Source organism: Vitis riparia, chromosome 18, assembly GCF_004353265.1.
Source record: "Vitis riparia cultivar Riparia Gloire de Montpellier isolate 1030 chromosome 18, EGFV_Vit.rip_1.0, whole genome shotgun sequence".
NCBI classification, from domain to species: Eukaryota; Viridiplantae; Streptophyta; class Magnoliopsida; order Vitales; family Vitaceae; genus Vitis; species Vitis riparia.
The window spans coordinates 28888317-28905902 of NC_048448.1; the positions used below are offsets into that span (position 1 = coordinate 28888317).

The following is a 17586-nucleotide window of genomic DNA, read 5'->3' on the forward strand; positions in this document are numbered from 1 at the left end:
TAGATAATATAATAATTTACAAAATTATGCTGATCACTCCAAAAAATAATCAAGTGACATGATTGGATCAAACTCTCACATGGCAAGTCAAGGATATAAAACGCAATCATCAACAAGAGTCATCAAATAACTTACCTATCACAACATACAAAGAGTGGGCATTATGCAAATTTGAGTGTCAAAATAATTTCCACTCCCAAAGGACCAACTCTTAAACTTCCACAAAAATCTATGTGTTAAGGTGCTTAGTTTCCAGTTATAGTATGTCAAACTATATTCTCCCCCCAACTAAGGTTTTTCTTTAACTTTAGCAACACTAACACCCATATAAAAGGCTAAGAACACACCTCTTTTTTTCTTTTTCTTTTTTTTTATTTTTTTTATTTTTTTTATTTTTTTTATTTTTATATATACTCCACCCATCCACCCATGTAATGAGCAGTGAGGTCGGTGACTCCCAACCAATAAAGGCTTAGGGCACCAGGCTTCAAAGATTTTCACCATATACACCTCGGACCTTGCTCGGGTTTCAAAGCAAGTGAATAAAAAAAAATTTTCATAAGACACATTGGCCTTTTATAAGGTGTCCCAACACTAATAGAATGAGGTCAAAGGCACCAAGTCGAAAATTTCCTAAGTTTATGGGGTGAGAAAGTTTTCCATCTTATAACTGGAATCTAATGTGTTAAGTGTGTGAAAAGATTAAAGTGGAAGACTTAAGATTGAAATCAAAAGGAGCTTCAACAATTTATCAACTTTAATAAGCATAATACAAACTCTGAGATTATGGCAATAAGATAAGAATTTAATTTCTCCCATTTACTTTTGAGAATTTATCTGTGAGAAACAAAGAGAGTTTGCAAAAAAAAAAAAAAAAAAAAAAAAAAAAATTTGTTAGCAAAATAACTTAACCAAAAATTCAACAAATTACTTCCTCAACTCTCCCCCCAACTAGGATGAACATTGTCCCCAATGTTCCAAAAGCAAGTGATAATAAAAGGGAGAAAGTGATACCTCCTGATAGTAAGGGACTCTGAATGGACAGGAGAAACCACATGGTGCAAAAGAAAAAGAAATCATAAGAGTGATGAGTAGAGGAAATAAAAAGGAATAGTTAATATACACAAAAAGGAAGATGTCTATATAAACTGAGAGAGTACAATATACAAGATAAACATGGAATACATCTAATCCCAGTATATCACATCCAAAATATATATGACATCCAAAAACATAGAATATAGATACAAAACAAAAAGGGAGAGGAGTGATCGTATGATCAAGTAGTAGGCTCCTCTGGTGGATAGGAGGGGTCCTCCGCTGCAACTGTGGAAGGTACCGCTACAGGTGTAGCATCATCAGTTGGAACAGAAGGCTCTGAGGGCACAGGAACAGGTGGAGCTGGGGGCAAAAGACTGAGGTGCTGCTGAATCTCACGGAGAATGAGAGTCTGCTGGTCCTACCGAAGCTGGAAGTGGTCCATCCGCTCCATAATGGTTGTCTGAGTAGTGGTCAAAGTCTAGAAAGAAGCGAGCAAGTCATGATACTCTGCACCAGGGATAGTAATGGGCGGCTCTGGGGTAGGAGGAACAGCAGGTGGGGCATCAGACGATGCTGCCTCTGGTACGGGCTCTGAGGGAGCTGAAGTGGACGGCGCGGATATAGATGGTAAAGGTTGTGGAGGGACTTCCCTTGGCTCGGGAAGTTCTGGGGAATGCTGATGGAGCCATATCTGATTCCATTGGTCAAGAGAGAAGCTCTCTCAACAATGGCGGCGGGGCTCAGAATGAGGGTCTGCGGGGAAACCCATATGCGCCAGAACATGGCATAGCAGCAGAGGGAAAAGTAAAAGAATGGTGTCTGCCCTCATAAGACGCCGCTTATGCACCTTTTCCTCAAAATGGAGGAGGGCGGCCATAATCAAATGATGGGGGCCAAAGTAGTAGCCCTCAGAGATACGAAATAACGCTTCCAGAATGGCCCCTCTCCTTTGCACTCTATGCTGAAGAGGAAAAAGATTGGCGCGAAGCACCACATCAATTAGGAGCATCCTAGGGGGAAGCTCCTTCCTCAGAATGATCCTGTCTGAAGATGTCCCTCGAGATAGTATACGAACCATGTCCCACTTAGAAAGTGGGGCCCAGTATCTAAATGCAACTGGATCTGTCGGTGCAAAAGGGATATGGAAAGCCTCGAGAATCTGTCTAGCCCCCAAAATACCCTAGCGTCCATCAATGGTAAAAAGGATCGAGGCGGGTACCTGGACGCCACGAGTAGTCATAGACTGGTAAAAGTCTAAAGCTACTCGAGGATAAAAGAATTGTGGCGGCATCATAAAGGGTATAAGATGGTACCTCTCAAGTAGGCAGTATGAATCCCCCAACTCAGGCTGCTGTCGCAAAATAGAGTGATCAAAATATGCCTCGACATGGAATGCTCTCGATCGGCAATCGGAGTTGCCCTCAATAGGCGAGCTAGCGAGGATAGGGCACCTGGTGGGAGGAGGCTGAGACTATGAATCTCTAGGTGCTCTGGAAGACTCTCCTGGCTCTGAAGTCTTGGCCTTCTTTGGAGGAGGACTCCAAGCTGGAATCTGAGTAGGGGCCACAGGTGTGGCAGCTGCTCTCCTCGTATAGTATCTGCGCTGGGGGGCAGAATCAGGTAAATGTGGGGGTGCATCTAGTGGGGCCTGCACAAGGGCAGCTGTCTGACTGCTCTAAGGAGTTGAGGCATAGCCTCCTCGGGTCTTAGGCATAAGGAAGCAACGAAATGAGGCTCAGAGGCTTGGGATTGGGAAGGGATGGATTTAGAGTGTTGAGTGAAGAATTGAAGGGTTTTTTATGGTGGAAGGAGGAGAAAAAGCTGAAAATGGAAGGTGTGGACTATTATGAATAGTGTTGGTCGCGGCTATGGAATGAAGCTCTTGAGATGGGCTGCCATGGTGGGGTTGAGGATGGGGGATGATGAAGGAGAGGACCTTGTGGATGGAAAGGGGTGATCAAAAGAGAGGTGTTGAGAGAATTGAAGAGGAACAAGCTTAGAATTGAAGAAGAGAAAATGGCTTTTAAAGAGAAATGCGAATTTTGCACAAGGAATAGTGAAGTGCGAAATATTCGCATTCTTGTGGTTCTCCAAGACAGAGAGAATGCTTTTTTTTTTAAAATAGTCATAAAGGCAATTTCGCACAAGGTTCGTATTCTTGTGCCTTTTCGCACTGAGATTTTGGGTAGGAATCGAGAGCATGCTTTTGAAAATTGGTCACAAAAGCGAATTCGCACAAGGGGGATGTGTTGTGCGAATTTCGCACCAAAGGATTGGGTGGTGCGAATTTTGTTGTGTCTTGCCTTTTCTCCCATGTTTTCCCTTGACTTCATTCTTCAAGCTTTCCTACCTGCATGTTAACACAAAAACCAATTCAAACCACTTAGAATGAACTTAAGGGCAAAAATAAAAATCAAAACATGCATATACACAAGAAAAAACACTAGATTAAACTAAAATCAACTTAAAAGAAAACAAAAAGATGATGAACTTTTTAGTCTTTGAAGAGACTAAGTTCAACCATGAACTGCGTGTTTTCATGTTAGAGGTGGATCAAGGAGGATGAATTCCTCCTTGTCTCAGGAAAATGATTCCATATGGGGCTTGAGACGATGCCTATTCACTTTGAAAGTTCGAGTGCTATTGAAGTTGAGTAGTTCCACTACTCCATTTGATTGCACATCATGAATTATGAAAGGACCCGTCCACCTTGATTTCAACTTTCTCGGAAAAAGATGAAGCTTAGAGTCATAAAGCAAGACTCTTTGCCCCTTGGCAAAATTCTTCTGATTTACCAACTGATCATGCCATTTCTTCAACCTCTCTTTTGCAATTTTTGAATTGAGGTAAGCATCATTCCTCATTTCCTCCAATTCATTCAAATCCAAACATCTCTTTAACCCGGCTCTTGTCAAATCCATGTTGAGCTTCTTGATTGCCCACCATGCTTTATATTCAACCTCCACTGGAGATGGCACGCTTTGCCATAAACAAGGCGATAAGGAGACATTCCAAGAATAGTCTTATAAGCGGTCCTATAAGCCTATAATGAATCCAGGAGCTTAATAGACCAATCCTTCCTATTCATATTCACCACCTTCATCAGTATATTCTTGATTTCCTGGTTCGCTAACTCAACTTGGCCACTTGTTTGAGGGTAATAAGGTGTAGCTACCTTGTGCTTGACCCCATATTTGGCTAGAAGAGTCTCAAAAGGCTTATTGAAAAAGTGGGCTCCTCCATCACTGATAATGACCTTAGGCACTCCAAATCTTGAAAAGATGTTCTCCTTGAGAAATTTGAGAACCACCTTATGATCATTGCTCCTACATGGGATTGCTTATACCCACTTAGAGACATAATCCACTCCCACCAAAATGTAAGAGTGTCCAAACGACATTGGAAATGGTCCCATGAAATCTATCCCCCAAACATCAAAGACATCCACTATCAAGATGGGGTTCAAGGGCATCATATTTCGGCGTTTTAGCTTCCCAAGCCTTTGACACCGATCACATCCCTTGTACATAGCGTGAGCATCCTTGAAAAGAGAGGGCCACCAAAAACCTGATTGGATTACTTTCATAGCTGTTTTCTGGGAGGCAAAATGACCTCCACATGCACTATCATGACAATGGGATAGAATTCTTGATTGCTCTTGTTCAGGAACACATTTCCTTATGATTTGATCCACACAATATTTGAAGAGAAAAGGCTCCTCCCAATAATAGGCATGGATCTTAGCAAAGAAATGCCTCTTGTCTTGGGCACTCCACTCACTTGGAACTTCTCCAGTAACCAAGTAATTTGCAATGTGAGAATACCATGGAGCTACCTCTATTGACATGAGAGACTCGTCAGGGAAGTCATCATTGATAGGTAGACCATGTGAGTCATGTGCTATCACAAGTCTTCACAAGTGGTCAGCTACCACATTTTCTACTCCCTTTTTATCCCGGATTTGGAGATTGAATTCTTGAAGCAAAAGGATCCATCTTATCAATCTTGCCTTGGCATCTTGCTTGGTTAGCAAGTACTTCAAAGCGGAATAGTCAGTGAACACCACTATAGAGGACCCTGTCAAATAGGCACGAAACTTATCCCAGGCAAAAACTACCACCAACAACTCCTTCTCAGTAGTTGTGTAGTTCCTTTGAGCCTCATTCAAAGTTTTTCTTGCATAATAAATCACATAGGGCTTTCCATCTTCTCTTTGCCCCAAAACAGCCCCCATAGCAAGATCACTTGCATCACACATTACCTCAAAAGGTAATTTCCAATTTGGGGCCTCACTATCGGTGCAGTTGTGAGGAATTTCTTCAGTTCCTCAAAACTCTTCTGACATTTCTCATCCCACACAAACTTGGCATCCTTTACCAAGAGTTCATAAAGAGGTTTTGAGATTTTTGAGAAATCCTTAATGAACCTCCTATAGAACCCAGCATGTCCTAGGAGTTGCCTAATTCCTTTAACATTTGTGGGAGGTGGCAACTTAACAATTAGCTCCACCTTTGCCTTATCTACCTCAATGCCATTCTTGGAGATTATATGTCCTAAGAAAATTCCTTGTTGTACCATAAAATGGCACTTCTCCCAATTTAGCACTAGGTCTTTCTCAATACATCTTTGGAGAACAACTTCTAAGTGCAACAAACACTCCTAATAAGAACCTCCATATACAGTGATGTCATCCATGAAGACTTCCATGATGCGTTCCACCATATCACTGAAGATGCTTAGCATACATCTTTGGAAAGTTGCAAGAGCATTACATAGACCAAAGGGCATCCTCCTATACGCAAAAGTACCAAAGGGGCAAGTGAAGGTTGTCTTTTCTTGATCTTCCAAATCAATCTTTATTTGGAAGTACCCCGAGTAACCATCCAAAAAACAGTAGAAAGGATGTCCTAAGACTCTCTCAAGGACTTGGTCCATGAAAGGCAATGGGAAATGGTCCTTCCTAGTCACTGGATTCAACCTCCTGTAGTCTATACACACCCTCCATCCTGAGGTAGGACGTGTAGAGACTTCCTCCCCTTTCTCATTCTGGATCACAGTAATTCCAGATTTCTTTGGGACTACTTGGGTGGGGCTCACCCACAAGCTATCTGAAATGGGACATATGATCCCTGCTTGAAGTAGCTTCAGAACTTCACCCCTTACCACCTCTTGCATGTGAGGATTCAACCTCCTCTGGGGCTGCCTCACTGGTTTTGCATCTTCCTCCATGTAGATATGGTGGGTGCACACCAAAGAGCTAATCCCTTCCAGATCAGAAATTTGCCACCCAATGACTTTCTTGCATTTTCTAAGGACTCCCAAAAGACTATCCTCTTGATCACTTGTGAGAGTTGAAGAAACCACCACTGGACATTTCTCATCTTCCTCCAAATATGCATACTTCAAATCAACAGGAAGTGGCTTCAAAACAAGCTTTGGAGGGTCCTCCATAGCTGCTCCTTATGAATCCTCCTTATTGAACAGTGGTAAGATCTCTTCCCGCCTCCTCTAAGGAGACATGATAGCTAGCACATCAGAGGATTCAGGTAGCCCTTCTTCAAGCACTCCAAGGCTTTCGTTCAAGCTCTCTTCTAAATTCTTGTCACAGTTTTCTTCAACCAAAGTGTTGATCAAGCACACCTCCTCCAATCCTTCCTCCTCTTCTGGGTGAAGATGCCTCTTGCATAGGTGGAATATGTTTAATTTCAAGGTCATGTTTCCAAATGTGAGATGCATCAACCCATTCCTACAATTGATGATGGTATTGGAGGTAGCTAGGAAAGGTCTCCCAAGGATGATTGGCACGTAATTTGCTTCCTTAACAGTGGGATCAGTATCAAGCACCACAAAATCCACGGGATAGTAGAATTTGTCCACTTGAACTAGAACATCCTCTATCACCCCCCTTGGGATTTTGACCGACCTATCAGCCAAGGAGAGAGTGATGGTTGTGGGCTTCAATCCTCCAAGTCCCAGTTGCTTGTACACAGAATATGGGAGCAAATTCACACTTGCCCCCAAGTCTAGTAAAGCCTTCTCCACATGTGTCCCTCCAATGTTGACTGAAATGGTGGGACATCCCGGATCTTTGTACTTAACTGGAGACTTACTCTGAATGATGGCACTTACTTGCTCAGTGAGGAATGCCTTCTTTGTCACATGTAACCCTCTCTTGACCATGCACAAGTCCTTTAAAATTTTGGCATATGTGGGGACTTGCTTGATCATATCAAGTAAGGGTATATTCACCTTCACTTGTCTCAAAACTTCAAGAATTTCTGATGAATTCTTGATTTCCTTCTTTCCATGTAAAGCCTGAGGGAAAGGGGGAGACATATGTTTCTTCATCATATCCTCTTTAATCACTATCCTTGGCTCTTCTTCAATGCTTGATTTGGATGCACTTTTCTTCCCACTATTCTCTTCTTGGTTATTGCTCTCTTTAACCAAGGTTCTCTTTGACATGAGTTCTTCATCTTGTCTCACCTTAGGCAAGGGTTGATCAACCTCCTTCCCACTCCTTAAGGTGATCACAGCTATGACCTCCCTCAACTTTGAAGACTCCCCATCTTGGGTTTCAACTTCATGAAAACCCTTTAGATTTTGGCTTGGTTGAGAGGGAAACTTTCCTTTCTCATTCACTGTGTTGAGGTTGGTTAGCCTAGAGATGGAGTATTGAATATTATCTATCTTATGAGATAGATCATTTTGCATCCCATCCATTCTCTTAATTTGAGAACTCTCAACATTTTCAATCTTTTGGTGCAATTGGGAGTTGATTGCCTTTTGTTCACCCACAAAGTCACCCATGACTTTACTTAGGTTCACAATGGCTTGCTCCACTGATTCGTGCCCAGTCGGGTGTTTTAATAAAAAATATTTATAAATCCTATGACCTCATACTAGCGTAGCAAAGCTACTATAGTATAACAACTCTATGGTCGAACTCTGGGATGGGTTTTCATTCTACCTGTGATATACTCAATATTAGAAACTGAATCTGATGATTTCCTTTGTCAAAAACTTAAAGTTTAAAAGAAAATAAAATTTGTTTTGAAAGTGGTGTGTAGAACTAAAGTAATATAGAATTAGATAAAAATGGAAGAAAGAAAGTCTCCCGGAGCTAAGGGTTGCTAGGATCAAGTTCAGAACGCAAAGTGGAAATTCTGGATTTTTCTTCTCGTATTGGGGACAACAACATAAAGGATGGTTGTTTCCCGAACCGGTATAGGTTTAACAATGAAGATTTAATCCCTAAAAAGTCAATAGAAATGGTAGTCAAGTTCCATTAATGGCTTTAGACACTGTGGATCTTCACCTTGAGCCACTTTCTAATGGCTCGTACATGATAACTAATGGACTGATGTGGATCTAGCAATAAGTATCCACAGAGACCTGAAGCTTACCATGTATTGGCCATTCAAAGTGATTCTATGGGATTTAAAGCAAAACTTTAGATTTAAAAGCCATTTATGAACTCCAACTACCTGTATTTAATGCACGAGAGTTTTCCACTTTAGCATCTGGACTTTTCACCTAGCTTCCTTCACTCCAAGAAACCAAAAGTTTAGCCTCTCATCCTCTGGGAAAACATCCTCAGAGGTTGTTTGGCTTCCAAGAAAAAGAAAATAGTAGAGAGAAAAGGAAAGCAAAGAGAGCCCTGTATTTTACTAAGTGTAGAACATAACATATGTTTGAGAGATGATTTTCACCCCTCTTATAGTCTTTACAAAGCAAAGCCTGTGATTGGCTAATTACAGGGATAAGAAAGGAATTTACATAAAAAATACATAAGAAAAGATCTCATGTGGAGTCGGCAAAACAGAGGAGATTTCGCACCAAAGACGCGTGGGCTGGTGCGAATTTCGCACAAGGAGAAGGTGTTGTGCGAATTTCGCACAAGGGGAAGGTGTTGTGCGAATTTCGCACTTGCTTGGGCTGCTGTGCGAAATTCGCACATGCTTGGTGCAGTTGTCTTCCGAAGGCCATATCTTCCTCATTTCAGCTCTAAATTGTACACGGTTTGAAGCGTTGGATTCTTGACTTCCTGAGCTTTGAAATAGTATATAGCATATAAAAAATGGACTTCATAAAGTGCTCCAAAAGTGCAAAGGAAGACTACAGCTGCTGTCCTCTATTCTCTTCACTCTATTTTCCTCTTTGCTTCTCTGCTTTACTTGGCTTGTCTTAATGATCCAAAAAGCTGTCAAAACACTAAAACTAGCCAAAAATATGATTAGAAGTCATTGCTAGGTCCTTAACATGCCAATTGGAATAAATATGGAGAACTACTACACAAAAGTGCTTAAAACATAATGAATTAAAGGCGCAAAATAGCACTTTTTGGGTAGTAATCATCCACTGAAGAGGTTTGTTGAGGTGCTCGGGTTTGGGCTTGTGGTTGGTATGGAGGTGGCCTTGGTTTCCAAGAAAAATTTGGATGGTTTCTCCAGCTTGAATTATAGGTGTTTCCATAAGGTGCATTGTTGTTGGGCCTAAATTGCCTCACAACATTGGCTTGATCACCTAACATCTCCAACTATATCCCTGAGTTGTTCATAGCATCTAGAGTCCAAAGCTCACAACCCAGAGTAGTTCATGTCATTTAAAACCCTGAGTTCTTCCGAACATCCAAAAGCTTGAGCTTATGATGTAGAATCATTTATATCATCCACAACCCTAAGCAGTCCATAGCATCTAGAGCCTTGTGCTCATGACCTGAAGTCGTTCATGTCAACCACAACTTAGAGTTGTTCATAGTATCTAGAGCTTGAGCTCACGACCCGGAGTTATTCATGTTATCTATACCCCTGAGCTATTCATAGCATCCAAAGGCTTGATCTCATGACCCAAAGTCTTTCATGTCATCGACAGCCCTGAGCTATGCATAGAATCTAGAGGACTAAGCTCACTACCTGAAGTCTTTCATGTTAACCACAAACCTAAGTTGTTCATAGAATCTAAAGGCCTGAGCTCACGGCCTGGAGTCTTTCATGTCATCAACATCCCTGAGTTGTGCATAACATCTAGAGCCCTAAGCTTATGGGCTGAAGTCTTTCATGTCATCAATAACCCTTAATTATGCATAGCATTTAAAGGCCTGAGCTCACAATCTGGAGTCTTTCATGTCAACGACAACCCTGAGTTATTCATAGAATCTAGAGTGCTAAGCTCATGACCCGGAGTTGTTCATAGCTTCTAAATCTTTGAGCTCACGACCCAAACTCATTCATGTCAACCACAACCCTAAGCTATTCATAGCATCTAGAGCCTTGAGCTGACAACCCGAAGTTATTCATGTCATCCATAGCCTTGAGCTCACAACCCGGAGTCGTTCATGTCATCTACTACCCCAAGTTGTTCACAGCATCAAGAGGCTCGAGCTCATGACGTAGAATCGTTCACATCATCCACAGCCTTGAGCGGTTCATAGCATCTAAAGCCTTGATCTCACAACCCGGAGTCGTTCATGTCAACCATAGCCTGAAGTTATTTATAGCATTGAGAGCCTTGAGCTCACGACCCGAAGTCATTCATGTCATCTACTGCCCCAAGTTGTTCATAGCATTTAGAGCCCTGAGCTTATAACCTGAAGTCGTTCATGTCAACTATAGCCCTGAGCTATTCATGGCATCTAAAGCCCTGAGCTCATGACCCAAAGTTGTTCATGTCATCTATAGCCCTAAGTTGTCCATAGCATTCAGAGGCTTGAGCTCGTGATGCAAAATCGTTCATATCATCCACAGCCCTGATTAGTTCATAACATATAGAGGCATGAGCTCACAGGATCCGAGTCATTCATATCAACCACAACTCTGAGTTGTTCATAGATTCTAGAGCACTAACTTAGGACCTTGAGTCTTTCATGTCAACCACCACCCTCTGTTATTCATACTTTTTATAGCCCTAAGTTCATAACCCAGATTCGTTCATGTCATTTATAACCTTGAGTTGTGCATAGCATCTAGAACCTTGAGCTCAAGACCTAGAGTCGTTTATGTCAACCACAACCTTAAGTTGTTCTTAACATGTAGAGAACTGAGCTCACAACCTGAAGTCGTTCATATCATCCATAGCCTTGAGTTATTCATAGCATCTAGAGGCCTAAGCTCTTAATCTGAAGTCATTCATGTCATCTACTGCCCCAAGTTGTTCATAGCATCTAAAGCTCTGAGCTCAGGACTTAGAGTCATTCATGTCAACAATAGCCTTAAGTTGCTCATTGCATCTAGAGCCCTGAGCTCACAACCTAGAGTCATTTAAGTCATCCATAAGCCTGAGCTATTCATAGCATTTAAAGGCTTGAGGCCATGATGAAAAATTGTTTATATCATCCATAACCCTAAGCAATTCATAGCATCTAGAGCCCTCAGCTCACAACTCGGAGTTAATCATGTCAACCATAACCTAGAGCTGTTCATTGCATTTAGAGCTTTGAGCTTACAACCCGGAGTCATTAATGTCATGCACAACCTCGAGCGGTTCATACCATTTATAAGCTTGAGCTCATGGGATCCTGAGTCATTCTTATCATCTATAACTTTAAGTTGTTCATATGTTCTTGAGCAGTGAGCTCAGGACCCTAAGTCTTTCAAGTCAACCACCACCCTGAGTTGTTCATGCTATCTAGAGACTTGAGCTCATAAACTGGAGTCATTCATTCATCCATAGCTCCAAGTTGTGCATAACATCTAAAAACCTGAGCTCGCCTTTGAAGGGTAATCCAAGGTTAGGATCACCTTGAATGGCCAATACTTGGTAAGCTTTTCACAGTGAGAGGTGATTAGTTATCTCTTACGAGCCATTAAAAGATGATTCACAATGAGAGGTCTTTAGTGTTTGAAACCGTTAATGGGAAGCAACTGTAGTCTTTCATGGACCAATGGGATCAAAACTTGATTGCTAAATACACACCGGTTCAGGAGATAACCATTCTTTATGTTATTATCCCCAATGCGAGGAAAAGATCCGAAATCAAACCATTAGTGGGTCACAACTTTCCTCATTTAAAACAAGGAAAACTCCCTTATTACTACCCAAAAAGTGCTATTTTGCGCCTTTAATTCATTATATTTTAAGCACTTTTGTGTAGTAGTTCTCCATTCTTATTCCAATTGGCATGTTAAGGACCTAGCAATGACTTCTAATCATATTTGTGGCTAGTTTTAGTGTTTTGAAAGCTTTTTGGATCATTAAGACAAGCCAAGTAAAGGAGAGAAGCAAAGAGGAAAAACAGAGGAAAATAGAGGACAACATCTGCAGTCTTCCTTCGCACTTTTGGAGTACTTCCTGAAGTCCATTTTCTGCATGTATATACCATTTCAAAGCTCAGGAAGTCAAGAATCCAACGCTTCAAACCGTGTGCGATTTGGAGCTGAAATGAGGAAGATATGGCCTTCGGAAGACAACTGCACCAAGCATGTGCGAATTTCGCATAGCAGCCCAAGCATGTGTGAATTTCGCACAGCAGCCCATGCGTCTTTGGTACAAAATCTCCTCTATTCTGCCGACTCCACATTAGATCTTTTCTTTTGTATTTTTTGATGTAAATTCCTTTCTTATCCTTGTAACTAGCCAATCACAGGCTTTGCTTTGTAAAGACTATAAGAGGGGTGGAAATCATCTCTCGAAATATATGTTATGTTTTACACTTAGTGAAATACAGGGCTCTCTTTGCTTTCCTTTTCTCTCTACTATTTTCTTTTTCTTGGAAGCCAAACAACCTCTAAGGATGTTTTCCCAGAGGATGAGAGGCTAAACTTTTGGTTTCTTGAAGTGAAGGAAGCTAGGTGAAAAGTCCAGATGCTAAAGTGGAAAACTCTCGTGCATTAAATACAGGTAGTTGGATTTCATAAATGGCTTTTAAATCTAAAGTTTTGCTTTAAATCCCTTAGAATCACTTTCAATGGCCAATACATGATAAGCTTTATGTCTCTGTGGATACTTATTGCTAGATACACATCAGACCATTAGTTATCATGTACGAGCCATTGGAAAGTGGCTCAAGGTGAAGACCCATAGTGTCTAAAGCCATTAATGGAACCTGACTACCATTTCTATTGACTTTTTATGGATTAAATCTTCATTATTAAACTATACCGGTTCGGAAAACAACCATCCTTTATGTTGTTGTCCCCAATACGAGAAGAAGAATCCAGAATTTCCACTTTGCATTCTGAACTTGATCCTAGCAACCCTTAGCTCCAGGAGACTTTCTTTCTTCCATTTTTACTTAGTTCTATGTTAGTTTATGATTACTACTCAAAAAGTGCTATTTTGTAGCTTGTAATTAACTCTTTTAAACACTCTTGAGTAGTAATTATTACCTTTTAACTCAATTGACATGTTAAGGACCCTTGCAATCGTTTCTAATCAAATTGTGTTAATTTTTGGTGTTTTTGATAGCTTTTAGCTACACCAAAGCAATCCAAGAATGAGGGACAGCTGTATATAGTTCATGGAAAAGCTTTTGGAAGCTCAAATTCATGAAGAACCAAGCTTTGGAGCTCCATAGCCCTTTGCCAAAGTCGTTCAAAGTATGCAAGGAAAGAGCAACGGAGAGAGGAAAAACAGAGTGAAGAAAACAGAGGATTGCTGCTGTAGTCTTCCTTCACACTTTTGGAGCACTTCCCGAAGTCCATTTTCTACATGCTATATACCATTTCAAATATCAGGAAGTCAAGAATCCAACACTTCAAATGGTGTACAAATTGGAGCTGAAATGAGAAAGATATGGCCTTCTCAATACAACTGCATCCAGTTGAAGGGCAAATTCGCATCTTGCGAATTTGGAACTCCAACGTGCGAAATTAAAGCCTACCTTGCGAAATGGAAATGGAATACAGCCGCACAGTCACAGAGAAGCCCAACTTGCGAAAGTGATTTTGCAACTTGCGAACTTGGAGCTCAACATGCGAAAATGGATTCCAAGTTGCGAAATCAACTTGCGAGATTTTCGCAAGTCACCATGCAACGTGCGAAATCTACATGCGAATTGGGATATTTGTGCACCGACTCTTTTAGATCTTTTCTTCAGATATTTTTGGATAAATTTCCATTCTTCTCCCTATAATCCACCAACCATAAGATTTCTTAGCTAGGAAGGTTGGAAAAACTTCTCTATATATATTCCCTTGCATCCATTGTAAAATATATAGATATAAAAATATATAGAATCGACGAACAGAGCTCTTGCTCTGTTTTTCCTACATATTTTTTTTTTCTCGTTAGTTTTCTTTCTAGCCAATCAAACTCTGGGGATTTTTCCTCAGAGGACGAGAGGCTAGGCTCTTTGTCTCTTGGAGTAAAGAAAGCTGGGTAAGTTTCCTCATGCATAAATTGGAAGTTTTGTTGTTTTAGTTTTTAATGAAGAGAAAGTGTGACCCGTTAGTGGTTTTTATCTTTTTAGTTAACTTAAAACTCCTTTTAATCACCTGGGCCAACACTTGGTTAGGCAAGTGATCTTCGTCCATGGAGATGCACTGATTTACCTCTTGCGAGCTTTTGGGAGGTGGTTTGAAGGTAGGATTTTCTAGAATTGCCAACACTTGGTAAGCTTTTGGACTCCAAGGAGACATCCATTAGTTATCTCTTGCGAGCTTGTGAAGGGAAATCCAAGGTTAAAGATCACCTTGAATGGCAAGTGCTAGGTGAGAGGCACGAGCCATTGCAAGTTACATCAGTGAGAGGGATTTAGTGTTTGAACCCATTAAAGGGAAGCATCTGTACCACACCGGTTAGAGAATTAACTATATGTTAATTCTCTAATGCGAGGAAAAGAAACAAGTGACCAGAACTCTCCTTTTTGTACAAGGAATCTGAGCCCAGTGATCTAAACTCCAAGAAACACTTTTCTTTGTAATTAAAATTAGTTACTATTATTTTTAGTTAGCTTAAAACCAATCTTTGTTCAAAAGTCTTTATGTTTTCTTTTAAAGCTAACCTTGAAATGAAAAGGCACCAATTCATCTTTGAAATAATATCAATTGCGAAGTGAAAACCCATCTCTGTGGACGATCCTAGAGCCACTATAGTATGCTAGCTAAATGCTACCCCGATATATGGTGAAATAGGTTTATAAATTTTGTTGATTACTCCCGTCTGAGGATTGAGATCAAAGCACATCAATTGAGTTGAATCAATTGGAACACCAATCGGGCATGAATCAGTTTAGTTTCAAGCACCACTTTCAAAACAAATTTTATTTTCTTTTAAACTTTAAGTTTTTTACAAAGGAACTCATCAGACTCAATTTCTAATCTTGAGTATATCACTGGTAGAATGAAAACCCATCCCAGAGTTCGACCCTAAAGCTGCTATACTATAGTAGCTTTGCTACGCTAGTATGAGATCATAGGATTTATAAATATTTTTTATTAAAACACCCGACTGGGCACGAATCAAAATGGCACCGTTGCCGGGGATGGTGCCACGATACAGTGATACAACTTTTTAGAGGCTACTTGTGATTTCCATCACAAGTTTGGTGAATTCCTTTTTCACTAACTTCATTTCTTTTCTTTTAATTGTAGAATTCCTTTTGTTAAGTTTACTTTCATTTTCTTTCTAACCTTAACTTTCTTCTAGCTTTCTTTTGTTTTTGTTGTCTTTGTTTTGTTTTCAGGTAAGTAGTAACTTGTGCATGCCCTATTGGATTCGGGACCAAGAGGGAAGGCTAGTAAGGATAGAGAATCCTCAAGACACAGAGTTGGACATCTGTGTAAACATCATGGACCCTCCACCAAAGGATCAGAATTCTCAACACGGTCAAGGGGGTAATCCAAATGCATATCTATCCATGAGGGATAGAATGCACCCACCAAGGATGAGTGCACCCTCATGCATCGTACCTCCTCTTGAGCAGCTGATTATAAGGCCCCATATTGTGCCCCTCCTACCAAATTTCCATGGAATGGAGAGTGAGAACCCATATGCCCACATCAAGGAGTTTGAGGAGGTGTGCAATACTTTTAGAGAGAGAGGAGCTTCAATAGACTTGATGAGACTCAAGCTATTCCCTTTTACTTTGAAGGAAAAGGCAAAAATATGGCTTAAGTCTTTAAAGCCAAGGAGCATAAGGAATTGGGTTGATCTTCAGGCCGAATTTTTGAAGAAAATTTTCCCCACACATAGGACCAATGGGTTGAAGAGACAAATCTCAAACTTTTCTGCAAAAGAAAATGAGAAGTTCTATGAATGTTGGGAAAGGTATATGGAGGCCATCAATGCTTGTCCTCATCATGGCTTTGATACATGGCTCTTGGTGAGCTATTTTTATGATGGGATGTCTTCCTCCATGAAGCAAATTCTTGAAACCATGTGTGGAGGAGATTTTATGAGTAAGAATTCGGAAGAAGCCATAGACTTTTTAAGTTACGTGTTTGAGGTATCAAGAGGATGGGATGAGCCCAACTCAAGAGAGAAAGGAAAGTTTCCCTCTCAACCAACCCAAAATCCAAAGGGTGGAATGTACATGTTAAGTGAAGACATGGACATGAAAGCTAAGGTGGCAACAATGGCAAGGAGGTTAGAAGAACTTGAGTTTAAAAAAATGCATGAAGTCCAAGCCATTTCCGAGACACAAGCCCATGTCATGCCATGCACCATTTGCCAATCATGTGATCATGTGGTAGATGAGTGCCCAACCATCCCAGCTGTGAGGGAGATGTTAGGTGATCAAGCCAATGTTGTGGGGCAATTTAGGCCCAACAACAATGCACCTTATGGAAACACCTATAATTCAAGTTGGAGAAACCATCCAAATTTTTCTTGGAAACTAAGGCCACCTCCATACCAACAATAAGCCCAAACCCAAGCACCTCAACAAACCTCTTGAGTGGAGCAAGCCATTGTGAACCTAAGTAAAGTCATGGGTGACTTTGTGGGTGAACAAAAGGCAATCAACTCCTAATTGCACCAAAAGATTGAAAATGTTGAGAGTTCTCAAATTAAGAGAATGGATGGGATGCAAAATGATCTATCTCAGAAGATAGATAATATACAATACTCCATCTCTAGGCTTACCAACCTCAACACAGTGAATGAGAAAGGAAAGTTTCCCTCTCAACCAAGCCAAAATCCAAAGGGTGTTCATGAAGTTGAAACCCAAGATGGGGAGTCTTCAAAGTTGAGGGAGGTCAAAGTTGTGATCACCTTGAGGAGTGGGAAGGAGGTTGATCAACCCTTGCCTAAGGTGAGGCAAGATGAAGAACTCATGTCAAAGAGAACCTTGGTTAAAGAGAGCAATAACCAAGAAGAGAAGAGTAGGAAGAAAAGTGCATCCAAATCAAGCATTGAAGAAGAGCCAAGGATAGTGATTAAAGAGGATATGATGAAGAAACATATGCCTCCCCCTTTCCCTCAAGCTTTACATGGAAAGAAGGAAATCAAGAATTCATCAGAAATTCTTGAAGTTTTGAGACAAGTGAAGGTGAATATACCCTTACTTGATATGATCAAGCAAGTCCTCACATATGCCAAATTTTTAAAGGACTTGTGCACAGTCAAGAGAGGGTTACACGTGACCAAGAAGGCATTCCTCACTGA

The 17586-nt window shown here is 40.8% G+C and overlaps 1 non-coding gene across 1 annotated transcript; it reads right to left on the reverse strand.

Annotated features, from left to right (window-relative positions):
* Positions 1-16180: 16180 nt before the first annotated feature.
* On the reverse strand, positions 16181-16287 carry LOC117908005. Its single transcript, XR_004650125.1, has one exon. It is a non-coding gene; the product is annotated as a small nucleolar RNA R71 (small nucleolar RNA).
* Positions 16288-17586: the final 1299 nt, after the last annotated feature.